This window comes from Protopterus annectens, chromosome 6.part1 (genome assembly GCF_019279795.1).
Source record: "Protopterus annectens isolate FY-2018-M chromosome 6.part1, PAN1.0, whole genome shotgun sequence".
NCBI lineage: Eukaryota > Metazoa > Chordata > Ceratodontiformes > Protopteridae > Protopterus > Protopterus annectens.
The window spans coordinates 72065492-72090410 of NC_056738.1; the positions used below are offsets into that span (position 1 = coordinate 72065492).

General features: G+C 42.3%; 1 protein-coding gene across 4 annotated transcripts in view; it reads left to right on the forward strand.

The window, feature by feature from the left end:
- The window catches only part of UBR3 (ubiquitin protein ligase E3 component n-recognin 3), a 4226407-nt gene that overhangs the window by 582878 nt on the left and 3618610 nt on the right, over positions 1 to 24919 (forward strand). The window lies entirely within an intron of this gene.

Below are 24919 nucleotides of genomic sequence, written 5' to 3' on the forward strand. Positions count from 1 at the left end.
ATGAAATATTGAATATATAGATTTTATATAGCCACCCAGCTGTGTGAACCGTGGGTCTAGGTAATTGTCACTGTTGAAGTGACACTTTGACCCCATGTGCAGAAAATAGGAAAAAGGGATTGTGGATGGATGGGTGGATGGATATAGATTTAAGTGCTTCTCAACTAGCTATGAAGAAGCTGCATGTCATATGGTACATTTTTTCCTAGAGGGTTCAGCCTGATAAAGATGTCATGGACATTAGTCACACCTACTCATTACCTCTTTGTTGATTTCCTGTCTGCCATCCAGACACCCTGTAGTGCCAGAAGTTGAGGAATACATTTGTAGAAGAAATTTACTTGTTTTCAAGAGTTTTAGTTTTGAAGTAGAGAAATATGTTCCTTGGTGAAAAATGGTGCATTTGGATTCACTTGGAATCCTCTCAATGCAAGACAATTTAGAAGGAAAGTGAAAACCTTGAGTCAGAAATTCAGTTTATTCTTCAGTGTGGGTAGGTTAGTTGAAAAGATGCTGTGCACCACAATTTGATATATCCCTGACGAAGAGGCATTGCAGTTGTTTAATTCTTACTTCTCTTGTAGATGCGAAATACGAAATATCAATTGTCTGAGAGAAGTTCTGTAATTTTTGAGTCTAGAAAGAGTTTGCCTTTTCTCTTGTAAGGACATAAGGTAATTCTAAGATATTAAATGTGCATGTAAGTGGACTGAAAAATAGAGCCAGTATACTGTGCATTTGGTGAGCCACATAATTCATAACAGTCATGATAAGTTATGGTATAAGAAATGATGCATCATAGGACAGACTGTTAAGAGAGATAGCAGAAGCTGAGGATGTGTGTAGACAAGTGAGATTACTAGTACATAGTTTAATTAATCCATTGAAAGGATGTATGCAAGTCAAATATGAGGTCAGTTCAATGTTAACTGTAGTGGAGGCTGTGCCAAATGGACAGATGAGGGGTCCGAATGGAGAGATAAGTTAGCAAGCAAAGGAGAGTAATATTGCTGGAATTGAATTAATCCTCAAGTCTTGATGAGTACTCACATGAGATGGACCCCTTTTTCCTACAGTCGCACCCAGTTGACACTGATGTATAGACTATATCCTATATAGCATATATCATGGACATAAGTAGGTTAAAAAATAAAAAAGATAACTGGGTGCACAAGACCCAGATAAAAAAGTGCCCAATCCTGGTAGGTGCACTGGTGCCAGGACTGGAAAAAAATGACAGTGTAGAATCCTCAAGACACAGAAACATTCCTACAGTTGGGCTAGGTCAGACCCATGGGGAGGATAGCCCCCCTGTAGTAGAAGGAAGTAGCAGTCCACAAAAATTGATGGGCCCAAAAAGAGCCATAAAGACGACAAAGTGGACTATTGAGGATAAGAAGGAAATTATGTATTTTTACTATTATGCAAGAAGCCCAGAATTTCCACACAGAAGATATGCAAAAATATTAAGAGAGAAATTAGAGGAAGGAAAATACTTCCACAAGAAAAACTGTAAGAAGCTTCAGATAAAAATTGTGTTCATTAATGCTGTAGATTTATGAAAAACATTATATAGACCAGGAAACCTTGAGCCATTTGGAAAAAGAAGTGGAGGAAGTGTGAAAATGTAAAGAACAAAATCTAGAGGCTTTTGAAAGGTATGAAAAAGAAATATGGGCATGGGAAATAGATCTAATATGATACAGTATTTATGCAAAGGAGAAAGCTAATAATCAACAACAAAAATTCAGCATCAAAGATATTCGAAGAGAAATACAGGCAAAGGCATCCAGATATGGAAAATTTCACATTAAAAAAAAATCACAAAGAGGGAATGTAGAGCAGAAGATTTGTAAATCAGAAGTTAAAAAAAAATAGAAGAGGAATTTATTGAATATTTGTGATCTGAAGGATTTAGTGCAGAAAGTCTAACACAAGTTACATCACAGCATGATAAAATGAGTCCCCAAAGTAAGGAGAAACAGGAGGAGCAGGAGGCATCTGAAGAAGAAATATGGACATGGGAAAGAAAAAGAGATTTAATATGGTGCAATATTTATGCAAAGTAGAAAGCAAAACTAATCAATACAAAAAGAGCAGCAGCAAAAGATATTTGAAGAGAAATCTAGGCAAAGGCATTCAGACATGGGCATTATTACAATTCAAAAAATAAGAAGACAAAGAAGAAAAGTAGAAAAGAGGATTGGTAATGGAGAAGTTAAAGAAATTGAAACTGAGATTATGGATTACCTGCAAAGTGAAGGATTTAGTGTAGAAAAATCTAACTCCGGTAATATCATTGCAGGATAGAGCAATGGATCCCCAAATTAAGGAGAAACCAGTAGAGTGGGGAAACGTCTGATCAATTGCCATTTGAAGATACTTTGGAGCCTTCCATAGGAAACCAGTACAGACGTTCAGTTGGAGTTGCATAGCAAGGGAAGGAACAGGAAACTGTGGCATCTCTGACACAGTCAATGTTGTGGAGTGATAGGCCAGTGAGCTCCCATATGAAAGAGCAACCGATGACAGAGGAAGAAACTGAAATGTATGTGACACAGGAAGAAGCTCTGGAACTTTCTATAGAATGCCTACAGGAAATGGAGGACAAAGAATGTGCCCTTATTTTTGAATAAAATGAGAAGAGTTGCTTGATAGACATATTACGATCAATGAAAGAAACAGACTACAGAAAGTCAGTGAAACCCAGAAAGTTAGAAGTTTGATAAAACAAATGAACGTTGTAATTAGGACTGTCCATAGAGATTCTTATGATATAACAGCAGTAAATAGGATGTACTACTGCGCAGCTAAATTAATAACAGATAAATTCTTACCAAAAAAACACAGGGTAGTAAAGAAAAGGAAGGGGAGAAATCAAATGCCATAATGGAAGTGTCGAGTACAGAAAACTGTAAAGCAATTAAAACAAGAATGACGCTTTTAAAGTATAGAAAAAGGAATAGATAAAAATAGATAGACATGATAAAAGCAATGTGCAGTAACAGAACAGATCAGATCAGGATCTGTCGTGCACTGTCACAAATAATAAACTAAAAATATCAGCACATGCAGAAAAAACTTAGAAGATATGCAGATAAATGTAAAGGAAAAGTACAAAATAAGCAATTTATTGATGTCCTAGAAAAGTTTTATAGAGAATTGGGAAGTAAGACAAAAGGAATTTAAACACCAGCAAAAAAAGAAGAAATAGATACAATTTGGAGAAGTACATATGAAGATCTTGTAAACATAACAAAGATGCTAAATGGCTAGAAGTAAATTAAACAATAAGAAGTTCAAATGTACATGATATGAAATGGGATGAAGTAACTGCCAATGAGATTGAAACAAAGTTGAGAAAAGCTCCAAAATGGAACACCCCTGGCCCAGATGCATTACCTATCTTCTGGTTAAAAGTGTTAACATCTTTATATGAAGATTTAGCCATGAGTGTAATCTATTTATATGCCACACGCTGAACAGATGCCATCCTGGTTAATAATAGGAAAAACAAAAGTACTACTTAAGAGCGAACCTAGAAGCTATCCTAAAAACTGTAGACCAGTAACTTGCCTTCTGATGACATATAAACTATACACTATAATTGTTGCTGGCAGAGTTTGTAGTCATTTAGAAGAAAACTTAGTCATGGCATAAGAACAAAAGGGTAATAAAAGAAAGTCATATGGAACAAAGGATTATTTGTTGTTAAATAAAAACATAATGGAGAACTGTAAAAAGGGGAATAATCTAAGTATGGCATGGATAGACTATAAAAAACATTTGACAGTATTCCCCACTTATGGATAAAAGAGTGCTTAAAATGTATAAGATACACACTATACTGATCAATTACATTACAGCGACCATAAAACAGTGTCAAACCTTTTTGCAATTAAGCCATGATAAAGGACAAATCATTATTCTAGAGATAAAAATTGAAAGGGGGATATTCCAGGGTGACTCTGTCACCGCTGCTCTTTTGTCTTGCCCTTTACCCATTAAGTTGTCTACTTAACAGATTAGATCATGGCTACAATTTGGCTCCCATAAAACAACAGAGTGTAAAGACTTGTTATCTTCTTTTTGTAGATGATTTAAGTCGTGTAGTTCATCAGATGAGGAACTGAAAGCACAACTGCAAGTGGTCTAAACTTTTTTGTATGATAGAAGAATGTCATTTGGTCTTGATAAGAGTGCAAAAGCAACCTTTAAAGCAGGAAAGCTGCAGCACCAAGAAAATATCAGTTTGGGACAGGAATGTGATATAGAATAACTTGAGCAAGAGGGAGTATATAAATGGGAATTGATGAAGGATGAGCAATAAAACATGAACAAATACTAATAAAACATAGTAAGGAATATTTTAGAAGACTTAAATTAATAGTGAAAACAGCATTGACATCTAAGAACAAAGTCCAAGCTATAAACCAGTTTGCTCTTCCTGTCCTAGCTTACAGTTTTGGAGTGATTGATTGGCCTGAAAAGCTTTTGGATAGGTTAGACAGGAAAACAAGAAGGATGTTTCATTCTCATCAGGACTTATAAGCATCATTGCATACCATGATTATATATTCCCTGTTCTGAAGGAGGTATGGGCCTCCTCAAAATTGATTACATGTATAGATCTGCAGTCATGGAAGTGCATACATATATGCTGACCTCACAAGACCCACACATAGTGAAAGTTTTGAAACATGAGAATGCGTCTAAAATAACTCCTCTGCTTAGTTTAGCAGAAGCATATCGGCGTCAAGCGGGAATGGAAATCAAACCAGAAGTAGATAAAAAGTCAGGCAGCAACTGAATGTACTAAAAAACAAAAGAAAGAATATAAGGTGAAGGATCAAATGAGAAGGCAAGAAATGTGGAAAATTCATATAGTTGCAAGAATAGAAAACTCTTGGAACAATCTCATGTTGAACAGGATCAAACACAGGAATGGTTAGGGAGAGGTGAATTTAAACCAAAAGATGAAAGATTAATATTGGTGGCCCAAGATAGTGGACGGTGTACACTTGGTTTACAAAGTCCATTGAACATGTGGGAAAAACAGACAAATGTAGGTTTTGTAAAACAGAATTGGAAACAGTTGAAGATCTTGTTGCTGGTTGTGATATACTAATGGCAGAAGGACTGTATACTGAAAGGCATAATAATGTGGAAAGACTGTTGTATTTGAGATTGTGCCAACATTATAATACTGAAGTAGCTGAAAAAATACTCGAAACATGAACGACAAAGCATCATAGAAAATGATGAAGTTTATATCACATATCCATTACCAGCAGTTCAAAAGACAGATGCAAGAAAACCAGATTTAGTAGTCTATGAAAAGAAGACAAAAGTATCCTTGATGACTGAAAGTGCTACATTTAATGACTACAGTGTCTTGCATATAGAGAGACATACAGAGTCGTACAATACCAGGATTTGTAGGCAGAAACAAGGGCAGTGTGGAAGAAGGATACTTGGACAGTTCCATCAGTAGTAGGAGCAGTGGGTCTTATAAAAAATAAATTGCATTCATATTTGGATACATTACCTGTACATGTAACTCTGTACAAGTTGCAGAAGGAGTCATTACTGGGCACATTGCAGGTGCTGCAAGAGCATTTTCAGCTAACATGAGTGACTGGCGTAACCAGTCAGGAGGAGAAGGAAACCACACTCACTACAATTCCAGTCGCACATAGACCTACCACGACAGCAAACCAAACACATAAACACACAAAAACATACTTGGAGGCTCTAAATAAAAATCTGCCTAAGCAGCAGAGACCTCCAAAGCAGACACCCAAGCAACCGCTACCCCAAAACAAAACACGTGCAACACATAGCTCACAAAGCCAGTGTGCCGAACTGTCACAGCCCTTAAGGCTAAACAACACACCTGATACACTTGTAATAGGTGACTCTATCGTCAGGCACACTGACGTCCCGCTCATCAGGCTGAACAAGGAGAAGGTCACGGTGAGCTGCCTGTCGGGCGCTAGGATCCGCCACATAACACAAGCACTCAGGTCACTCCAAGGCAAGTACAAATATGACTCTGTCATTGTCCATGCTGGTGTGAATGACCTGAGATGTACTTCCCTGGACTACATGAAAAGAGACATAGAGGAGCTCTCTGAGCATGTAGCCCAGGCCGGTATGACCCTGACCTTGAGTAGCATCTTACCCTCACCAAGAATGATGCCACAATATGAAGACAAGATGATCAATTTCAACAATTGGCTTAAGTATTGGTGTCATTCAAAGGGGATCCAATGCCTGTCAGCCTGGGATGACATGCTCGACAAGCCATGATGCTTCGCTAGGGACGGCTTGCACCTGTCACCTCTGAGCTTTCGGATATTGGCAAAGGCTCTTGCTTCCCCCATAGTGCCTTTTTTAGACAAGGCTCAAAAGACAAACCCACCTCCATAGGTATCACAAGGGATAAGAAACTAAAAGTAATGCTACTCAACCCCAGAAGTGTAAAACTCAAGATGCACGCACTCGAAACTCTCCTTAGCATGGAGAACATCGATATCTGTGCAGTAATAGAAACCTAGTTCAAGGCTCCCGAGAGCACCCCAGCACTACCAGGTTATACCTCATACCATGCTTTTCGGCCCCAAAACTTGGACCGAACCACAAAAGGAGGGGGAGTATCAATATTCATCAAAGATACCCACACCTCCAGCATCAGAGACTATCCATGTGCAACTAACAGTGGGTAAAACTGCCTTCCAGTTTATAGCCTGCTACAGACCACCCTCCCAAACCCAGGAACTCCACTCGGCCTTCCTGAGAACACAGGAAAATATGAAGGTCTCTCCAAACACCATTATATTGGATGACTTCAACTACCCAAACATAGACTGGGAGCATTACTCTAGCTCCAACACCCTAGCCCAAAGGTTCCTAGAATTTATAAACTCAAATGCTATGGAACAACTTGTTACCACTCCCACAAGAGGGGAAAACATACTGGACCTGATCATCACCAACATGGGGACTCTATGCTGCAGGCCAGAAGTGTATCCCTCAATGGTAAGATCAGACCATAAACTAATCTCACTGGATGTTCGCATCCCGACCCCACCCCCTGCCCAGAAAACCACAGTGAAAAACTTCTCTAAAGCAAATTTCACACTCCTGAAAACCGAGGTGGAATCCTTCAAAGCCCCTGAGCCTGTGGAAAATATGGCCCAAACCGCAGAATCCTTTATAAACGCATTCTATGAACACCTTCAGGAATGCATGGATCATGCAATCCCGAATAAAACCAAGACCCAATCCTCCAAAGGCAAATGTCCTGTCTGGTGGACCCCAGCCATAAACAAACTATACAATAGAAGGAGGAAGCTACTACATGATAGAGCAAAATCCCAGAAAGGGAAGGCATCTCTGATCAGTATTAGCAAAAAACTACGGGCACTCATAAAATTGTCTAAGGCCAGCTTTGAGAGAAAAATTGCACAGGACACTAAGGATAATCACAAGGCTTTCTCTAGTTATGTTAGGAACCTGGGTGGGAATTCCCAGATATGCTCAGAATTAGTCCAAAATGACAAAAAATACATCGAACCCACAGACATTGCCAACATCCTAGCTGACAGGTTCAGCGCAAACTCCCCCCCTCCCCACCAAAAGGGCAAATATCTATCCCAGCAGAGTGCTGCCCCCCTGACATCTCAGATGCTCAGGTAAGAGCCGCCCTCTCCAAAGCAAAAAACACAGCATCAATGGGACCAGACGGTGTCCCGGGTTGCGTCCTACATTAACTCCAAGAAGAGCTAAACTCAAACATAAAACTACTGTTCAATCTCAGCCTTACTACAGGATATGTACCCAAAGAGTGGCGTACAGCAACAGTGGTCCCTCTCCACAGAGGTGGTGCCTCAATGGATCCTGGAAACTATCGCCCCATAAGCCTGACTAGCTTGGTCTGCAAAGCTATGGAAAGGATCATCATGAACCTCATAAATAAAGATATTGGGGACCTACAGACACTGGACCTACCCAGTTCGGCTTTGTTAAGGGCAGATCCTGCCTCTTAAACCTGGTCAATTTCTTTGAAACAGTCACCAAGGCTATTGACGAGGGGAAGGTGGTCCACACAGCCTACCTGGACCTCGCAAAAGCCATCGATACAATACCCCACTCGGGCATTATAGATAAGCTCACCAGCTTAAATATAAACCCCTATGTCACTAGATGGGTTGCAAACTGGCTCAAGGACAGAACCCACATTGTTAGAATTGCTGGAGCCATGTCAGACTCCATACCAGTTACATGTGGCGTCCCACAAGGCTCAGTCCTGGGACCTCTCTTGTTCGGTATATATTTCTCGGAGGTACAGGCCAACATGGAAGGACTGTGGCTGACCAAGTTCGCAGATGACTGCAAACTGGGTGCCATAATCGACTCTCCGGCTGACACAAGCATCCTGAAAAAGGACCTCATAGAAACAGACAACTGGTGCCAGAGCCATGGCCTCAAGCTAAACGCCAAAAAGTGTATAGTCATCCCCTTTGGCAAAAACAAAGTGCCCACAAATTACCACATAGGTGGTAATCCATTAAGTACAGAAGAAGTAATTAGAGACCTGGGGACCCAAGTTGATAGCAATCTCTCATTTGACAACCACGTGGCCAAAGTGGTTAGAAAAACATTTTATATAGCCCACCTAATCATGAAGGGATTCACATCTAGATCAGGGGAGGTCATCTTGCCTCTTCACTCATCAGGCCCATAATTGAGTACAATGCCCCTTTTGGGATGTACCTTACCAGACACCTGCAGCAACTGGAAAGACCCCAAAAGTACCTCACCAAGAGGATCAAAGGGCTCAAGCAGATGCCATATGCTGCCCGGTTAAAGAAACTCCAGCTCTACTCAGTGGCATACCGCCTGCTCAGAGACTATCTGTGCCTGACGTATAAAGCCATGTCCAACCTGGAATTAATGGACATGCTGCACCTCAGAAAATCCAAATCCCATCGAGCTACGCGCTCGAGAAACTTGAACTTCAGCACTGAAATAAATAGGACATGCTGGAGGGACAGATTCATAACCCAGAGGCTCCCTTCACTCTGGAATAAAATCCCAGTCCAGGTTAGGCAGAGTCCCTCATTGACTCTCTTCAAGAGGACTCTTGATGAGTGGATGGGAGATCATAGGTTTACCCTGGGTATCACTTCTGTGTCACTGTTAGACAGAGGCACAGTATACTAACCTCGAAAAAGGGCATATCAAAATTAATTTAAAATGGGTGGCGAAAGCCAAACACACTCTGGCTAGGCTTATAAATGCCCTAGGGCAGATAGCCTAGTATGAACCTATGAACCTATAAAACAATACTCATTTCATGAACTTTAATCATACTTTGACTTGGGAATGGGATTGATGCCCATCATGGTATTAGAAACCAAAAAGACTTGAAGACATTTTTGAAATTAAGAAATTGATTGCATGTATAGATCTGCAATTGTGGGACTTGGACATAAGACTTGAAGAAATTAAAAAAAAGGGGGGGGGTAGCTGAAGCTGTGGATATGTTTAGAGCAAGAGAGATTACTGGTACATAGTTAAACTAATTAATCCAATGAAAGGATCTATGCAAGTAAAATGTGAGGTCAGTTCAATGTTATATGTAGTGGAGGCTGGAATCAAGCACATTCTCCTGATCAGAGGGACATAGGTGACACAGTGGTTGGATTGTAACCCCCCCCCCCATAATGTGCCACTTGTTAACAACTGCTCACTCTTACCATCCCCCCTACCACCCACCCAACTCACACATGATTCCTCCTGTGCTGGAAAGACTAGTGAAACTCAGGTTGTCAGACGTGTAGTCATCTTTTTGCCTCTGCTGGATAGTAAGGCCTGAAGAGTCATTATAAGAATCAGAGATCTTTTGGTTGCTACCACAGTTACTAGTGACCTCATAAAGAGTAAAACAGCTTCAGAGCTGTATTGACACTGACTTTTGTTCATAGATTCCTAATAGGCAGGTAATGTGGATGACCATTTGGTGCCTAGCTATGGATAGAGTTCTTTGTACATTAGTTTAGATGAGTGCTGAAGTCAGAGATATATGTAGCAGCCTTAGTGACTTGGTCAGCTTGGCATTATTTCATTATTTTTTGGCTTTTGGACAGTGATATTTGGTTGGCCATGAAGTAGTCTTTGAATGTGGTATAGTTATTGGGCAAGATGGTTCTAGTTTTGAGGGAAATGGTTAACAGTTTGTTCATACTTGATCAATGAGAAAATTACCTTAGTAGAGTTGGAGGCAGAGACAGAATTTGTAGGGATGAGGTCCAGTACATTGTCTTTTCTGATGGGAACATTTAATGTTTAATTTAGGAATATGCCAATGATAAAACTGAGAAATTGCTATGCATATTTACAGCCTTTTAGTATAAGATGGGTGTTTAAAGTCATCCAGGATTAGTATGTTGGGATTAATGAGGAGAAACTTCACTTGACCATGATAACTAACTTGATAATCAGGAGGCATTGAGGGGGATCGGTCAGTGGTATGAATGTGGTAATTGCCTTTATTTTGTGTAACTTAGATGTGCAGGAGTTACTGATTGGTATCATGAGGGATTTGGTGCAAGATTACAGGGAAGTAGCTAAATGTGGATATTGCCACAGTGTTCTCAGATGGACTTAACAAATGATAAGCAGAATACCCTGGTATAGAGAGGAGTCCTGCCAGTGCATTGAAACACAGTTTAGGTAACTAGATATATATCTGTGTTTCAAAGCTGGGGGAGGCTTTCTTTTTTGGCTCAGGCCCTTAACATTGAGCAGTCCCACCTTCATGTAAGCAAGATCAGAATTTGCTCGAGCTGAATGTCAGAGATGGACCTTGCATGAAAACGGTGCTGTGGAGGTTGAATGTCTTAAGCAGTATGTAAATGGCATGAGGAGAAATGCAGGACATCCATGGTGTAAGATGCTGGCTTGTCTGTCACCGCCTCCTACACTGACGCACTTTGGATCCCCCTGGAATGACACGACTTAGGTAGCCAACTTTTGACGTTTGTTTTGGTTTGGAATTGTAGCATTATTGTCAGACATGGAAATATACTGCATCAAACATGTGCATGGGGAGCTCAGCCATGTCTCTGTAGCTTCCCTAGGATGGAGTGTCTAAGTCCTTTCACACTGTCATGGGTAACTGTGAGGTCATATTTATATTTGGGGTGGAGGATCCTGAGGTCTGTGATCCTCTCAGAATCCTGGGCACAGGAGAGAGGCATCTGACTATGATTCTATTTTTGTTCAGCTGAGTAGAACATCATTGTGTCTGACTGTGGAGTCTTTTATTAGTGGTACATTGCCATATATGGCTGCAGCCTTTGGAGACTATATGGGTGTGGGCTAGGAAGCCCGAATGACTCCTTTCAGGTATGGGGGAAGGTACAGGTGAAGGTGTTTGTGGATATGGTAGTCTGTGACTAATACCTGTTAAAGTGGTGTCTAGGAGCTGTAGGTGGCGATTTCTTTACTACTTCAGCAAATGTTTTTTTTTTTTGTTGGGTGGCTGTGTTTGCATTGATAACCTTCTTACAAGACAAGCAGTGTGTGAGAGTCTGGCTTCCAAAGAATGCAAGTATTTGCAACTCTCATAAAAGTTGTGACAGTGCAGAATGAGAATTAAGAACTTTCATTAAACATGAGGTAGCTGCTGAACTGCTTCAGAGTCCCTTTTAAAAGCAAGCTGGTAACAAGAAGAAACAGACTGTAAATCTGTGTTGACAGGGATCAGTGGCTATCTACTTATCCTGTTGAATTACCACAAGGATTTAGAATAGGATGATCGCCAAGTACAGCATTGATTTGCCTCATGGCTACTACTAGTGCTGGTCCCACTGTGGCAGCACACAGCTAGGAATTAGCATCCCTCTGGTTCCTTAGAGGCAAGTCACGGGCTGTCCACCAGTAGTGTTTCTCAGATGTTGCAAGGATCAGTAGGCTTGTTGTAATCCTCTCTTGGTAGTTGCACTGGGCGTTATATTTAGCAGCTGATTACAATAATGCTGTGCAATGGTCTGAAGTTTTAACTGAAGGGATGCAGATGGCAGACCAGATGTTCTTCGTGTTTCACTGTTGCAGTCATCACACTTGGGTTATCTGCCTGCAGTTGGCCCGAATACCAGAGTCTTGGGATTTCTGCATCTCATGCTGTCGCTTCTTCCATGACGTCAGGTCTATAAAACATGCAGCCGACGCCATTACATCAGCTTTTCTTGCCACGCGGGAGTCTGAAGCAGAAGCAGTTCGCAAGTGCTGGTCGGCCGCTACCTGAAATTTTCGTTTTTCGAGTTTCAAACCTGAAGTCTTCTAAAGCTAAGTACCCTGTTGAGGATTCTTTTTTTCTTGCTCTAACCAATGTCAGAAAAAGTTAACAATTGTCTTGCCTGTGGAAAGCAAATACCTCACAGAGATTTTCATTCTTACTGCATCACCTGTTTAGGCCCAGACCACGACGTCCCTTGCTTTTGGTTTTGTGCCTTGTTTAACGCCTGAGCTATTTGTCGTTGGACTATCTTTGTTGATAAATTCTTTCTCTCTCATTCTCCGTATTCCAAAATGGCTTCGGTAAGCCATCAGACTACCGATCTTCCAAAAAAACGTAAGGATAAAGACAGTGACAGACTGCATAGGTCCAAAACTGCCGACGCTTCCGTTAAGCTTGTTGCCAGTCTGCTGGTACTCAGTGAGGTGCCTTCGCAGCCTCTGATACCCACTTCTGCAGATTCGCAGGCCTCTGCTGAGACCCTTTTCGAGACCGGTATGCCGCGAGATGCTTCTTCGATTATGGAAACTGCAGATGTCTCTACCTTGGATGGGTCCAGAGCCGCTGTGCAGGCACTGGCTTCTGAGGGTGTATTCCAACCTTCTGATGTTCGTATTAAACTGACTACTTTGTTTCAGACTAAAACGACCGAGTTGGTCAGGCCTAAAGTTCGCACTGTGCCTAGAAAACCGATGACCAAAGTGCATGCTCAAGCTCCCATGCCACAGAAACAAATGCTTAGAATGGCTGAAGACCTTATAACTCTAATTAGGGGGAAGCCAGCCTTCCCCCTGTAAAAGACAAAGAATTGATTTCCCTTCAGATTCAACAGGCCATGAGTCTGATGACTCTGATCCCTCCGATTACCAGGGCATACCTTTATCTACCTATGAGGATTCAGGTGCAGAGGATTCCATTCCCTCTGCCTCCCCTTCACAGGACTTTTCTTTTGGTGAAACCTTGCATACCTTGAAAGAGCATTTCCGCTGGGAATGCCAGGACTATCCACAGTCTAAAAAGAGACTCAGAGAAATTTTAGACTTGCCTCAGCACAGGCCTCTAGCTATACCCACTGTCCTGGATATTGTAGATGATGTTTTCATGGAATCCAGTCTTACTCCTAATACTTAACCACCAACTTCTAGAAAGCCTGACGGGTACTACAGGGTACCTGACTCTCACAAATTTCTCTTTAATAATCCCACTGCAGATCCAGAGACCATTTCCCAGGGACGTAAAGGTATTAAGGCTACTACAGCCAAACATCCTATGCCTTCGGACAGGGGTTCGAGGGCTTTGGACAGATGGAGCAAGAAGGTTAATACCTCTGTAACTCTTGCCATCAGGGCTTTAAATTGCCAGATGTTCTTCGTGTTTCACTGTTGCAGTCATTACATTCGGGTAATCTGCTGGCAGGTTGCACTCAGTCGGCCTGATTAACAAAGTCTTGGGTCCTGCGTCGGTTGCTGTACCTTCTTCTGTGAGTTCAGGTCGTCAGGGGTATAAAACATGCAGCTGACGTCATTACGTCCATCTTTCTTGCCCTGCGGTGCCCGAAGTAGAAGCAGTTCGCAAGTGCCGGTCGGCCGACTCCTGAAATTTTCGTTTTCACGTGTCTTCAACTTAAAGCTAAGTACCCCATTGGGGGAACTTTTTCTTGCTCCTTTCTGATGTCAGTAAAAGTTAATAATTGCATTACTTGTGGAAATCAAATACCTCATAAAGATTTTCATTCGTACTGTGTTCCTTGCTAGGCCCAGACCACGACGTACCATGCTGTCATTTTTTTTGCTTTATTTAATCAGTGCACTATCCATCCTCTGTATATTTTTGCCTTTAAATATTTCGATTCTCAGTGTAATTATCCAGAAATGTCATTATTTAGCCATCCAACTACCGGGATTGCGAAAAAACGCAAAGATAAAGACAGAGACAGGCCGCCGAGGTCCAAAACTGCCAACACCGCTTTTCCTAAGCTAGTTGCCAGTTTGCCAGTACTCAGTGAGTTGCTTTCGCAGCCCCTGATACCCGCTACTTCTGATTCGCAGGCCTCTACTGAGACCTGTTCGGAGTCCGGTAAGCTGCGAGATACTTCAATTATGCAAGGCGCGGATGTCTCTACCTTGGATGGGTCCGGAGCTCCTGTGTGGGCACCAGCTTCTGAGGGTGTATTCAGGCCTACAGACTTGCACATTAAATCGACACCTCCTTCATTACTAAGGTTCAAAATCTCGATCCATAAAAAAACAACGCCCAGGCCTCTTGTTCAGGTCCCTATGCCTAAAAAACAAATGATAAAAATTGCTGAAGCTCTAATAACTCTAGTCAGGGGTAGTCAACCCCCCCCCCCCCCCAAGAGGCCTAGGGCTGAGCTTGATTATGAATCTTCTGATCAGGATTCTGTTTCTTCTGACTCTTCTGATGACCAGGATTTGTCCATACCTACTTATGAGGATTCTGATGCAGAGAATTCTATTCCCTCTGCTTCTCCTCCTGAGGATTTTTCTTTTGGGGAAACTTTACATACTTTAAGGGAGCATTTTCACTGGGAAAGCCAGGAATTTTCTGACTCAAAAAAAGAGGCTTAGGGATTTCCTTCTACCTCAGCATAGGCCTTTGGCTATACCTCCTGTACTTTGTACATTGTTGATGATGTTTTCTCGGAATCCAGTTTTGGCCCCTGATTCCCTGCCTCCTGCTCCTAGTAAACCTGACAGAGATAGTAAAGGGTTCCTGAGTCCCACAAGTTCCTTTTCAGAAATCCTGTTGCAAATCCAGAGTCTATTTCTCAGGGGCCCAAGGGCATTAAGGAGTCTACTGATAAAAATCCTACCCCCTTCTGATAGAGACTCCAAGGTGCTGGATAGATGGGGTAAAAAGGTTTATACTTCTGCAACCTTGGCAATCAAAGCTTTAAACTGCCAATGTCTTGTGTTAAAATATCAACAACGTGTTATTGGACTGCTTAAACAGAAAATGATGTTGATTCCTGACTGTGTGGAAAATAAAGATTTACAGGACTTTGCATTCTGCTGAACAAGTTGGAAAACATACTTTGCAATGTGGTTTTGATTCTTTAGAAGCCTCTTGCAGGGCTGCTGTTACTTTGTCTGTGCTTCGAAGGCATGCTTGGCTTAAAGAGCAATCTTTGCCTGATCATGTTAAAGCTAAATTGTTGGATACTCCTTTAAATCAGGACCGCTTGTTTGGCAATAAGACTGAAGAAGTTCTTAAAAAGATGGAAGATAAAGCTAAATCTATGCAAACTGTTAAAGATTTTTTACAAGTGCAACCTCAAGATTTAGTAGGCACTGGCCTACTATTGGTCCTTTCCAGCCCCTTCCAGATCCTCTCAAGCCAAACCCAGACACAGCAAAAAACCCAGGTTTCAGTCCCAGGGGACTCTCAGAACTAAGCAGTGGGGAGCCTCCACTTCCAAATCTGGAAATAACAAGACACCCCCTATGGTAAACAGTCTCAATGACTTCCTTTTAAAATTCCCAAGCACTTATCTTTTGACCGCCCCTTTGGGGGGAAAGATTGCTCTTCATGCAAAGAACTGGGAACTCATAACCCAGGACAAATGGGTTTTAAATATAGTTTCCCAGGGATACAGATTTAATTTCCACATGTTGCCAGATCTGCCCCCAAATCAGTGGGCAGAGGCTCAAAAACAAGTACTTTCCCTCTTAAGCATGGGGGCTCTTCAACTGGTACCAGAAGAGGAAAAGGGACACGGTTTCTATTCCAGGCTTTTTCTGGTACCCAGAAAAGACAAATAATGGCGTCCAATCCTGGACCTGTCTACTCTAAACACCTTTCTGGAGATTCCAAAATTCAAGATGCTGACTCTTCACCAGTTATTTCCTATGCTAGGCAAAGACGCCTGGTTGGCAACTCTAGATTTAAAAGAAGCATACCTGCATATCTCAATCAGGGAATCTTGCAGGAGATACCTACTCTTCAAGGTGGGCTACTTGCATTATCAGTTCTCTGCACTGCCCTTTGGCTTGTCTACTGCACCCAGGGTATTCACAAAGTGCCTGGCTCCAGATATTACATGTTGCAGGCAAAGAAATATTCAAATATACTCATACCTGGACGATTGTCTAATTCAGGCAGAAAACCAGGGCATACTTCGAAATATTCTGGCATTTGTAAAAAGGGTTCTAACTTGTCTGGGGTACACCATAAATGAAAAGAAATCACAGCTGGTACACTGTCAGCAGATTACATTCCTGGGTGCAAGCTTGAATACAACTGCCCAGATGGCTTTCCTCATGCCAGAAAAGCAAAGTCATTTGGTAACTTACTTCAAACAGGTGGCCACAAAAACCCTGCTATCTGCAAGACAAATACTGCAATCCTTGGGGTTCATGGCCTCCTGCATTCTTCTAATTCCATATGCAAGACTGCATATGAGGAAACTACAGTGGTATCTAAAAAGTCTATGGAGTCAACATTGTCACAGCCTGGAAACAATGATTCCTATCATACCATGCCTACGCCTGGAGTTTCTATGGTGGGCAGAGGCCTGCCACCAAATCAAAGGACTACCATTCACACTACTCCCTGCCACCCAAACTCTAACTACAGATGCATCAGACTATGCATGGGGGGCTCACCTGGCAGGGAAGTGCATTCAGGGCAAATGGAACCCAAATCAAATGCACAAACATATCAATCAAAAAGAAACGTTAGCTGTACAGAATGTTCTGACAGCCTCGTCAAGGACTACATTCTTCCAGGACAACTAATGGTAAAGACGGACAACACCACGGTTATGTGGTACATAAACAAGCAGGGGGGGGGGTATACATTCCTACCCCCTCTGCAAACTAGCTGTGGCATTGTGGAACACAGCCTTAAGCTACCAAGTGCATCTACAAGCTCAATTCCTGCCAGGAAAATTGAATACACTGGCAGACGGACTAAGCAGAAACCTCATGGATCCACACGATTGGAAACTGGAACCATGGATTTTCAATATGTTGACAAGCAAATGGGGGAGCCCAGACATAGATCTGTTTGCCTCCCACCACAACTACTAGTTGGACAAGTTTTGCACAAGGACTCCCCACAAACAAGCTTGGAAAGTGGATGCTCTGTCCTTCATCTGGAAAAACCTATCAGTCTACTCCTTTCCCCCTCTGCCTCTGCTCCCCAAAGTTCTACTAAAAGTCAAACAGGACAAACCAAGGATGATTTTGATTGCTCCAGACCGTCGCCAACACTGGTACCCCCTCCTGCGCAGTGTGTCGCAAATATCTCCATGGCACCTGCCTCAGACCCCTTCCCTGCTGTCTCAGCAGGAGAACCAAATACTGCACCTTCAGCTTCCAACATTGAACCTTGCAGCCTGGCTTATCACTTAAATTCACCCTTATCATCCCTCAGCAAACCTGTGATGGATGTCATCTTGGAGGCGAGGAGACCTAGTACTAGAAAATCATATGCTGACAAATGAAAAAGATCCTGTGCCTGGAACCAGTCTTTATGGATGAGCACAGCAGCACCCAATTTATCTCAGATTTTGCAATATTTAACTGAGATGCTTCACAAGGGCGTGTCTTTTTCCTCCATTAAAATCCACACCTCAGATATTTCAGCTCATTATAACAGAGAACCACCCCTTTTCTCACATCCTCTGCTCAAGCAGTATCTCAGAGGAGCAAAAAACTTGCGACCACCCAGGAAAGCTCCTACCCCTGCCTGGGACCTTAACTTTGTTTTGGAGAAACTCACTCTACCTCCTTTTGAGCCAGCTGCTACTGCAGACTTAAAATTTCTTTCTTGGAAAACAGCCTTCCTTTTAGCAAGCACTTCAGCTAGAAGGATATCTGAATTACAGCCCTTATGGCAGTGGAGCCTTTCATCATCTTTCATGTGGACAGGGTATCTCTCAGGACCAATCCATCCTTCATGCCCATGGTGGTTTCCACTGTGGCTGTTAATCAGTCATTTCATTTGCCAACCTTCTTTCCCAATCCACAGAATAAAGGGGAACAGATTCTGCATTCCTTGGATGTGCACAGACAACTAAGATTCTACTTGGACAGGACTAAATCTCGAAGAAAATCTGAACAAGTGCTGGTAGCATTTGCTGCAGGAGCAGAGGGGAAGGCTATTTCAAAACAAACCATTTCTAAATGGATAAGCCATTGCATTAATTTCTGCTATAAGCACCATGGGAAACCTATCCCCCATGGGATCAGATCTCACTCCACCAGGGCTGCATCTACTTCTGCAGCCTTTCTCAGAGGTGTTCCTGTCAGGGATATCCTAGAAGCTGCTACCTGGAGTTCGGTAAATACTTTCACCAAGCATTATCATTTACCAATTTTCTCTAAATCCAGAGCTGGCTTTGCCACTGCTGTCTTGCAGGGCCTTAAAGCTGGCCCTAATGCTGTATAAACTTCTCCTCCCAACCATAGCTTTGGGAATCTACCCAAATGTAATGACTGGAACAGTGAAACACGAAGAACATAGTACAGTTGTATACACTTACCATAAATGTAGATTTTCGTATGTATTCACTGTTGCAGTCCTGGTTACCCTCCCTCCAGCTCCCAATTTTTTTCTCTCTATACCTCTACTTTTCTTTACTGTGTTTAAAAGCCATTTTGGTGTATTTGCTTTTGGTTGGAGGTATACTTTTGTGTATTTGTGTTTATTTGCTCCCCATTGGGGGGACACCTGACATCTGGGGCAAGAAAAACTGATGTAATGATATCAGCTGCATGTTTTATACCCCGACGACCTGACGTCATGGAAGAAGGGACAGCAACCGACGCAGGACCCAAGACTTTGTTAATCAGGCTGACTGAGGGCAACCTGCCAGCAGATTACCCAAATGTAATGACTGCAACAGTGAATACACTCGAACATCTACATTTATGGTAAGTGTACACAACTGTACTTTTCACATGTTGAAGTACCAGCAGCATATTATGGAACTAATTAAACAAAAAATATTGTTGCGTCCAGATTTTGCAGAAAATAAAGATTTACAAGAGTTACTGCATTCTGCAAACCAAGTCAGTAAACATACTTTGCAGTGAGGTTTTGATGCCTTAGAAGCATCTTACAGGGCTGCTCTCAATGGGTATGCACTGAGAAGGCATGCCTTGCTGAAGGAACAAATCTTGCCAAACCATGTCAAAGCAAAATTACTAGATGCTCCATTAAACCAGGAACGGTTGGCACAAAAGCAGAAGAGGTTCTTAAAAAGATGGAGGAAAAAACAAAATCTATGCAAACTCCAGCAAATCAGGTTTATTTGACAAGCTACTTCAAACTAATGGTACCAGAACCCAGCTGTCTGCAAGAAAAATACTGCAAGCCCTAGGGTTCCTGGCCTCATGCATTCTTCTAATTCCATATGCAAGACTGCATATGAGGAAACTTCAGTAGTACTTGAAAAGTCTCTGGTGCCAACATTCTCAGGACCTGGAAACAATTATTCCTGTCATTCCTTGTGTAAGGGCAGAGTTCCTTTGGTGGGCAGAGGCTTGCAACCACAACAAGGGACTCCCTTTCACTCAACCCCTCTCCGCCCAAACCCTGACAACAGACGCATCAGACTATGCATGGGGGGCTCACATAGTTGGCAAATGCATTCAAGGCAAATGGAGCCCAGGACAAATTCAACTACATATCAATCAAAAAGAAATGTTAGCTGTACAGAATGCTCTGATATCCTTCAAAAACCTTATCCTTCCAGGACTACTCTTGATAAAGACAGACAGCACCACAGTTATGTGGTACATAAACAAGCAGGGGAGAACTCATTCCTACCCACTCTGCAGGTTAATCATGGCCCTGTGGAACACAGCCTTGAGCAATCAAGTGCACCTGCAAGCTCAGTTCCTGCCAGGCAAAAAAAATTCACTGGCAGACTTAAGCAGAAATCTACTGGAACCCAATTCATTCAAACATCTAACCTACAAGTGGGGGACACCAGAGGTGGACCTCTTTGCCTGCCCCTAAAACCATCAATTGAGCACATTTTGCACCAGAAATCCCCACAGCCAAGCATGGAAAGTGGATGCCCTATCCTGTATATGGGAAAACCTCTCAATTTATGCCTTTCCCTCTCTGTCCCTCCTCTCAAAAGTACTACTCAAGATCAAACAGGACAAACAAAGGACAATCCTTATTGCCCTGGACTGGCCCCACCAGCACTGGTACCCACTCGTGCTCAGCCTGGCAGCAGTGCCACCCTGGCACCTACATCAGACCCCCTCCCCACTGTCCCAGCAGGAGGGACAGATTTTGCAACCTCAGCTGCAAACCCTGAACCTTGCAGCCTGGCTTATTTCCTGAATATTCCACCAGCAACCCTCAGCAAACAGGTGCTGGACGTCATCCTTGAGGCCAGACGGCCCAGTACTAGGAAATCCTATTCAGAAAAATGGAAAGGATACTGTTCTTGGAGCCAGTCTCAAGGAAAGGACACAGCCGTGCCCACCTTACCTCAAATCCTAGATTACCTAGCAGAGCTGTTCCACAAAGGCCTATCTTTTTCTTCTATTAAGATTCATGCCTCGGCCATCTCAGCTCATTATAATACTGAGCCACCTCTCTTTTCTCACCCTCTGGTCAAACAGTTCCTGAGAGGAGCTAACAATTTAAAACCCCCGAGGAGAGCACCCACCCCTGCCTGGGACCTTAACTTTGTACTAGAGAAGCTCACGCTTCCTCCTTTTTAGCCTTCTGCTTCAGCACACTTAAAATTCCTCTCTTGGAAAATAGCCCTACTTCTAGCCATCACTTCAGCAAGAAGTGTGTCTGAGTTACAGGCACTAATGGCTGTGGAACCCTTTATTATTTTCCATGCTGACAGGGTTTCCCTCAGGACTAACCCATCTTTTATGCCCAAGGTGGTATCCAGTGTGGCTCTAAACCAATCCATCCATTTACCAACCTTTTTCCCTAATCCTCAGAATAAAGGGGAAATGATCCTGCACTCCTTGGACTTGCACATACAACTCAGGTTCTACCTTGATAGGACTAAGCCTTTCAGAAAATCGGACCAGCTGCTAGTCATCTTTGCTACAGGAGCAGAGGGCAAGGCCCATTTCAAAGCAAACCATTTCCAAATGGATAGCACACTGCATCCATTTCTGCTACAAGCACCATGGAAAGCCTACCCCACAGGGGATCAGAACTCATTCCACTAGGGCTACCTCAACCTCTACAGCATTTCTTAGGGGAGTCCCTACCAGGGACATCCTGGAAGCTGCAACCTGGAGTTCAGTACATACCTTTACCAAGCATTACCACTTACCTGTCTTTTCTAAATCCAGAGCTGGATTTGCCACAGCAGTCTTACAAGACCTGATAGCCAGCCCTACTATTTCTTGACTGCCTCCACCCGTCCTCAGCTTTGGGAATCAACCCAAGTGTGATGACTGCAACAGTGAAACACGAAGAACATAGTACAGTTGTGTACACATACCAAAATGTCGATGTTTGAGTGTATTCAGTGTTGCAGTCCTGGTTACCCTCCCTCCAGCCCCCTGACTCTTCTATGCTTTATACCTATCCTCCTTTTGGCCATATCTTATGGCTGTGGTATTTACTTTTTACTGGAGGTGTTCCACACCATGTAATTGCTTCCTATTTTGGGGGCTTCAGAAATCCCAAGACTCTGGTATTCGGGCCGACTGAGGGCTACCTGCAGGCAGATAACCCAAGTGTGATGACTGCAACAGTGAATACACTCAAACATTTACATTTATGGTAAGTGTACACAACTGTACTTTACAGGACCCCCACCACCCGCACACACCTCAGGGTCAGAGATGGCTATGAATCGGTTTCCTTCTCCTCATTCCCTCACCTGAGCACAACAGCTGCATTAGTCCAAATCTGGTTCTTAAACTGAATCCTAGTGGCCTGTAGGCTTGTCCCGGGTGTCTCATATTTTAAAACTTTGTTGGAAAAAAGGGGCTAATGTTCTAAGTATTGTGTGCACCTAGTGGGTTGGCAGATGTAAAGAGGGGAGGGGGTAACTGGCATTTGATCTTCTATAGGGAGGGCTTTCCCAATGTGATCTTTTAGTACTGACTAGTGTAAGTAGATAGAACTGGGAAGAGCTGCCAAGTTCAAATTTGCTTAAGTAATAGGTAGTTCAAGTGTCATAAAAACACAACAGAGATAAGGTGTTAAGGTGCAGAAAAATGCATAATAGTCACAGGGCAGATGTAGCTAGCAGGTTTTGCAGGTTAGAAATGCAGTTACTGAAATACATAAGTGAGTGGCTGGCCTGAGCAACAATACACTAGTCTAAGAAATTCAGTCTTATTTGTCTTTTCAAGTAAGAATTAAGCTGTGCGTAGAACTGATGGCCAGAGCTGAGAAATAGTTCCCTGACAAAAAGACAAATTCTTCAGGAGATTTGTAAATTGTATCTGAAAATGTTAATATGTAGAACAAGCGATATACTGCAATGAACCAGAATGTTGAATGGTTTAGAACAGTTAATCTAAAGCTGTGCCACCTTCATTGTATTCCAAGCCAGAAGTGGAGATGTTAATTGAGATGTTCCATAGTCATTCCAGTGAGAGCCATTTCATTCCATGGGACAGAGTGGGCACATGCTTGCTTCAGTTTGTAGAATCCACGCACCTTTTTTATGTATAGATATTATTCCAATTACCATGAAATCATGTAACACACAGCAGAGGTAATTCCAGATAATGCATTACAGTTTATTTTCTTGGGAAGATCCATCAGTGCTTCAGGGAGTTGGTCAACTCCTGTTGCTGCAGTAGAATTTTTAAGTGCATTTCTTATAGCTAAATGGAATTAAACAAGTCATTTCAGTTTCATTGTAGTAATAGTAATAAAGGTGATTTTGGCAAAGATGGAAGAAGACTTAAGAATATAATTAGTTATCAGGAACGGTGAAATGAGAAGTGATAATTTAAGAGCTGTGGAGAATGTGTGTCTGACTGCATGGAATTGGTCCATACCTGGTGAGAAGTGGTGTGGTGGAAAAGAAAAATGTTATGAGGATTTGGTTAAAAGATGTTGGAAAAGCTGTGCATGTAGTTATGCATAAAGTATGACAGTTCTCTAACATGTTATTATGGTATGCCAAGCAGCTTTAGAGCTCTGAGAATGAAAGTTATGTTTTTTTTTAAATATTATGATGTCATTTTATGATGTCATTTTGCATTTAAAATGGAGTTTCTCTGCAGATCCATAAGTAGGGAGAGCCAAAGGGGGTGACTGCCCTGTGGGCAAACTGTTAGAGGAAGCGCCTGGCAATGCCAATCAGACAGAAGTGCAATACCAGCATTCACGTAAACAGCATTGCCATTTAAATGAGTGTGTGTTTGTGTGTGTGTCTATGCGAGCATTAGCAGCTAGTTGGCCCTATAATTGTAATAATGAGCTTAACTAATGATCTCCTTCCTTAGATCACTGCTGCAGTATTCCACACTCTTGGGTTATATTGTCAAATAACCTAGACGTCCAGATGGGATACCAAAGCTACAACCTTCCATAAAGCCATATGTCTGACCTATGTCCTAAGCTTGCGAATGTAAGGGTACATAAGCTGACATACTAGTGTGAAAACTTTAGACTTTTTTGACACCAGTCTGAATGCAGGTCTCACACCCAGTAGTCTGTTCTACATGTGTTTGTTGGGGGCTTTGTGCCTTCGCTTATTCAAATATGTACCCCATTGAGTAAAATTCCTTGTTTTTCTTGAAGTTATTGTGATTTAATACTATCAGATGTCAGCTAGGAGTGGGAAAGTGCTTTTGTGGTAGGCAGATTCATTATAAGGATCTCCACTCCCAGTGTCTCGTTTACCTAGGTGCAGAACACAACTATAAAAACTGCAGTATTTGTTAATTGTTTGTACCAAAACTGTACGTACATTTCTTTCTTCTCTCAGTGTGCTGGAGCTCAAAAAAATAAGCACCTCACCCAAACAAAAACGGTGGATCCTTCCACTCCCGACATCCCACTCATTCTGAAAAAGACATTTTGTTTACAGAGTTGGACTCAAATGTATCTATTGAGGTTTCAGAATCTACAGTGTGTCTGACTGCTTATCAGTCTCCTGCAACCCCACTGGAGGCTGGTATGGCGTCTGGTTCTTGCACATGTGATACAACTGATCTTACCAGTACGGTGGAGAAGGGGGACTTTGTAGAATTTTCTTAAGGACCTGGGAGTGTTCTCAAAATATTTAGTTTGGGAAGAAGTACCAGGGTCCTTAATTGAGGTACGTCTGTGGTCTCATCTTCCACGAGTTGGTAAAGTGGACATCACTCCTAAGAAGAAGAAACAAAAAAAGAACAAATTTTTCTCCCCTCAGATGTCCCAGGAAAAAGAGTGGATGGAATTTTCCCAAGGTGTAAGCTCTCAAACTGCCATGTTTTATTTCTACTGCTCGTACTCTTTCAGTCACTCAGAGGAGACAACTTGAGTCATCCTCAAAGGAAGATGAGGCAGAGTCTGATTCAGATGAGCATTTCCTGCCGTATTCATCCAACTCCAGTCCTCAGGCCAGATTGCCTCTGATGAGAATACCTTATCCCCTGATTCCCCTGTAGTGGAGATCTCCTTTGGGGAAACCATATCTAAGAT